The sequence below is a fragment of the Manacus vitellinus genome, unplaced genomic scaffold (genome assembly GCF_001715985.3).
Source record: "Manacus vitellinus isolate BGI_N305 unplaced genomic scaffold, ASM171598v3 scaffold_92_pilon, whole genome shotgun sequence".
Taxonomy (NCBI): Eukaryota; Metazoa; Chordata; class Aves; order Passeriformes; family Pipridae; genus Manacus; species Manacus vitellinus.
The window spans coordinates 625873-631277 of NW_021940877.1; the positions used below are offsets into that span (position 1 = coordinate 625873).

The window sequence follows — 5405 nt, forward strand, 5'->3', positions numbered from 1 at the left end:
TGGCACATTCCAGGGATCCCATCCTGACCATCCCCAGGCTGGCACATTCCAGGGATCCCATCCTGACCATCCCCAGGCTGGCACATTCCAGAGACCACGTCTTGCACCACCCCAACAATTCTCTCCCACAAACCCTTCCTTCCCCGTGTCCTCACTGTCACCACAGTCCAGCACCTTCCAGGGACACCAAACACGGATCCTGCCCCAAACCCAGAGCTGTCTCCCAAAAAACCCTCCTGGCCACCAAGTCCTCACCAGCACCACGGGACCACATCCTGCCCCCCCACCGAGGCCCAGCAGCTCCCAGGGATCATGTCCTGCCCCAAACCCGGAGCTGTCTCCCAAAAAACCTTCCTGCCACTGTGTCCTCACCGTCACCAAAGCTCCTCCCAGTGACCACGTCCTGTCCTGCACCAGAGCTGCATGTTCTGGTCACCACGTCCCCAAGGTCACCAAAGGCACCTTCAGGGACCAGGTCCTGCCCCAAAACCAGAGACATCTCCCAAAAACCCCTCTGGTCACCACGGCCTCAAGAGCAACCAAGAGCAGCATCTTCTGGGGTCCCATCCTGCCCCATCCCCAAAGTGCAGCACCTCCCAGGGATCCATCCTGCCCCAGACCTGGAGTGTTGCCCCTCCTGGTCCCCGTGTCCCCAGGGCCACCAGAGCCCTTGCAGGGCCTGTATTGTCACTGTGACCAAGGCCCAGCACCTCGTGGCCACCACGTCCTGCCCCTACCCCATCCCCAGCTCACCCTCCCAGCCCCACATCCCCTCCAGGATCCTCAAGGCCCCGGAGGTGTTGCCAAGTGACTCCAGACCCTTCCCAGCTTTGGGACACTCCTGGGGTCGTTCCCCACCTCAGCCGGGCCGAGGTGGCCCAGCCCAGCCCTGAGGGTGCCAAGGGCAGCACCCCCGGCCCCCCATCCCCACCCCAGGGTGCCCTCGGTGGCACTCAGGGCCCTGCGTGTCCCCACTGCTTCCCACGGCCCGGGAAGGCCCAGACATGGATTTAGCCAGGGCTAAATGTGTCCCGGGATAACGGGGATTGTGGGCGGATGAGCGGGATCAGCGCGGCTCCGGAGGCTCTGCCGGGCGCTGGGGCTGCTGGCAGAGCTTGGCTGTGGGACAGGGGCTGGGGCCTGGCCAGGGGGGACCCAGAGGGGCTGGAGGTGCCCATCCTGGCCTTGGCTGCTTCTCCAGGTGTCAGAATTCCATGGGATTCCAGCACCGACATCCTGTGGCTCCAAAACACCCCGATCCAGTGTCTATATCCCACCAGGAGAACCTGGGGCAAGGCTGCTGGGTGTTTGGATGGACAGATGGATGATGGATGGATGATGGATGGAGGGATTCCCATCCATCTGGGATTTCCTCCAGAGCCATCACACACCATCCTCCCACCGTTCCAAGGACCCGGCCCCACAGCTCGGGAGCGACCCCCGTTTTTCCACCCCAAATCCCCCCCAGTCCAGAGCCTGTATCCCACCAGGAGAGCCTGGGGCAAAGCTGCTGGGTGCTTGGATGGATGGGTGGATGGATGGATGAATTTCCACTTCTGGAGTCATCCCACTCTGTCCTCCCCCCATTCCCAAGGACCCGGCCCCACAGCTCGGGAGCGACCTCCCCTTACCCCCCAGAGCAGCCTGCAGAGCTTCTCCCGAGCTCCAGCTCCCGGGATTCCCCCCAGACACGGAGCTCTTGGCCCGAGCTCGGCCCCCTTGGCCGCGGGACGGGGACAGACGGGTCACGTCTCCCCCGACGGCGATTCCAAGGTCTGCTCCCGCCGGAGCCCCCGGAGTGGCACCGGCACCGCCGGGACACCCCAAAGCCACCAAGGAGGGCACGGAGCCACGTCCACCCTCCTCCTCCTCCTCCTCCTTCCCCACCTTTGCCTTTTCCAGGATGGGACCCGAGATTCCCTCTTTCCCAACACTCCGTGCAGGGGTCCGGCGGCTCCAACCGCGCCAGATGTTTTTGCAACTCCACATCTGGGAACAATCAACCCCAGAGAAAGAACAGCACAGTCCCTTTCATTCTGCTAAACCCCACCTTCCCCCCTCCCCCAGCTGCTTTTCTTTTTTTTTCCCCATTTTCTTTTCTTTTCTTTTTTTTTTTTTTCCTCCCTAGCTCTCCAGTTGCCAGAGAGTGGGAGAACAAAGGGAATATAAAAGGATTCCCATTTTTTTTGGCCCTCACCCAAAGGTACAAAACTCGGTGCCCCCATCCCTGTTTTCACACCTCACTTTTTCCTCGGGGTCCCGTCCCCCCAAATCCACAGAAACAATCAAAGAGCCTTTTTTAGAGTCTCTTTCCAGGGTGGAAAAAAAAACCCACCACGGCTTCCTTCAGGTTTAGGTTGAAGGTTTTCAGCTTTAGGATATTTTTAGACTTTCTGGAAGTGGTTAAAAAATCTCCTCCAACGACTGTCAGGCCTCTGAAATTGGTCCCCCCCCCCGCGGCTGCCGTTCCTTCAGCACCCCAAAAATCGAGTGGGGTTTGGTTTTCTGGGATTAAAGAGTTCAAAGCAGCTTTTCCGAGCTGCCCCAACTCATGGAGGTTCTAAGGTGATTTTGGAAAGCCCCAGGAACGGGGGTTTAGCCCCCTTTGCTGCTGGGGGGGGGTCCCCAGAATTCCTGGGAATGGGGGAGTCTCTCCCGCCTGGTCCTTACCAGTTGGTGACGGCTCTGCCCTTTCCCACCGCCTCGGTCTCTTCTCTCTGCTTTCCAAAAACTCTGGAAATGAGAGTTAAAAAAAACCACAAAAAACCCAAAAAAAACCTCCTACCTCCAACATGGGGGATCCGCTGGGTCCTAAAGCCACACCTGGGCCGGCCCCTTCCTGCTCCCGCTGCTGCCTGGGAGGGGAAAAACCGGGATAATAATTCCAAATAATAACCAGTGAGAGCTTCTCCATGCGAAGGGCATCGGGGCAGTTGGGGTTTTGCTGTTTCTTGTTTTTTTTTTTCCCGGTTGGATGAATTTTAAACCCATTTAAGAGCAAGGAGGGAGAAGGATTCCGTGCAGCACCGGCACGGATCGGGCTGGGATTCGTGCTGCTGGAGGGACAGATCCAAGGATCAGGGCAGGGAATCGTTGGATCATCTCGTCAGCTTTTGGGAAAAGTCAAATACACCCCAAAATTTGGGCTGCTGGGCCCCCGTCCCCCCTCCTGATCCACTGACATCAGCGCTCCACCTTCCCCCGGGGCAGAGGATGCTGCGATCCCGGGGGATTTAAAGCTTTATCCCAGGATGGAGGGGGGGAAAAGGCAAAATTCCCCTTTTCCCACCCAGGCTGAGGACGTGCAGCCCTGGTGGTGGGGGGAGCCAGCACTGCTGCCCGTGGGGCCCCCTTTTCCCTGGATTGCTGGTGGATTTCCAGAGGACACGGAATACCGGCTGCGTCCCGGCAGGGCTTGGGATGATCCCCAAAACCCCCGAGCCTGGAGGTGACACAGAGCCTGGAGCTGCGGGATGAAAACCTGCGGATTTTAGGAGTAAAACCAACAGGGAGCAAACAGAGGGTGCTGGGATGGAGGGAAAACAACTCTGGAGATGGGAATGGGGATGAGGAGCCGCGATTTTCATCCACGGGACAGGATTCCACCCAGCTCACACGGGGTCGTGCAGCCAGGAGAGGGGCTGACTGCTCCCAAAACCAGGAACATGTGGATTTGCAGAGCAGGATAAGCAGCAGACAGGGTTTAAAAGAGCTCCCATCTCCTCCCGAGCCTGGTTTTCCAGGCTGAAGGATGGATAAAACCATCAAATGACTCCAAACACAGCTGCTCCAGGCCCCCAAATCCAGCATTATCCTCATCCCAGTCCTGGTAAACTTTATCCAAGGGCAGGAGCTGCCTGTTAATAATTAAATGGACTTTACAACCCCCCTGGGGCCGGGAACACCCTCAGAATCCAGCCAAGCCAAACACCCGGAGAGGAGTGTGGAAATTCCAGGGGGAAAAGGAGTCCTGGGTGCCTTTGCTTTGCAAACCGCCAACAACAGGCAGAATTCTCCGAGATTTGTGTGTGGGAAGGGTTTTTTTAGGCTCGGGAAAGTCTGGTTTAATAACTCCAGCCTTGGCTGGGATTTCAGGAAACCTCTTACCTCTGCTTGTGCCTCATTTCCTGACCTAATCCCCAGCTCCCGGAGGGCAGAGAGGCCGCCGGCGCTCGGAGGGGGAGAGACTTTCCATGGAGACAAGTTCCCGCAAGAACCAGCCTCTGATCCGAGAGCCAGGCTCGCAGGCAGCTGGAAAAGCCTGGGAGGGGGATGCAGGCAGCACATCCCCCTCCCTGGGGATCAGCTCTTCCCACCTCGGGATGCGGCGGCTCCGTCCAGTCCACCGGCTTTTCCTTGGCTGCAGGAGCGAGGTCTGAGAGTCCCAGCCAGGCCACCTGGGTTTTTCCAGCAATGGTTATTATTTTCTAGGAAATTCCAGCTGGAAAGAGGCTACTTAGCTCAGTTTGGGCTGCTGGAATCCCAGCGGTGTCATCCCTGGCTCCGCTCCCTGCTTTCGAGCATCGGAGTGTCTTCCAGCCGGGCCGGGGAATGAGGTGACCCCAAAACCTCTGCCCTGCTCCCATATTCCATGGAAACTGCCCCGTGCCACGGATGCCATCCTGCATCCATCCCCAGGCAGCACAAGGAAGGAGTCAAGAAAATAGTGTTAATTTATTAGACAACACCCACGACTGCACCGTCCGGAATCCGGAATCGGCGCCGTCCAGAGCCTGGAATTGGCACCTTCACCCTCCCCACGGCTTTTACACCTCGAGGCATCGGAGTGCAGTTAAAAAATAAAGAGATCTGGGTTTTTTTAATGCTACAAAGGTCCCAGCCGGAAGCAGAAGTGCCCTGCGGGAGCATTCCAAGCGAGAAAGGGGCCCATGGTCGGTCCCCAGGATGGAGCAGCATCCTTGGCAAGCTGGGAATGGGGACTGTAAACTTCCTACACATCTAGGGAGGGCCATGGAGGGGAGTCACAGTGACATGGACACGAGGTCGGGGGGGTGCCCTCGCCAGGAGAAGATCAGGGACCCTCCTCTGTTTTTGGGATGCGGCACCTCCGTCTGCGGCATTTCCTCGGAGTGAGTTTTGGAGTCTTGGCCAGGCCACCTGCAGTTTTCCAGCCATAATTATTATTTTCTAGGAAATTCCAGCTGGAAAGAGGTCATGGAGCTCAGTTTGGGCAGCCAGGAGAGGACGAGGGAGGTGGAATTCCGCTGTGGAACGGCCCCGGTGCCCAGCGCAGGAGCGGGAGAAACCCTGGAGGAAGAGCCCCGCTGGTTCCTCCTCTTCCTCTGAATCTTCTCCCCGTTTCTCCTCCACCACCTCCTCCCTGCGGGACCACCACGACCGTGGCCCCAGAGCTGCCGTGCCGAGGCGTGTCCCGCGGGGGGAAT

General features: G+C 58.3%; 1 long non-coding RNA gene across 1 annotated transcript in view; it reads right to left on the reverse strand.

Annotated features, from left to right (window-relative positions):
- The window catches only part of LOC108642010, a 3876-nt gene extending 1053 nt beyond the window's left edge, over window positions 1-2823 (reverse strand). Inside the window, exons 1-2 of the long non-coding RNA XR_003916379.1 lie at window positions 2671-2823; window positions 1888-1989 (exon numbers count right to left, since the gene is read on the reverse strand). This is a non-coding gene — a long non-coding RNA (uncharacterized LOC108642010). The remainder of the gene's footprint in view (window positions 1-1887; window positions 1990-2670) is intronic.
- Window positions 2824-5405: the final 2582 nt, after the last annotated feature.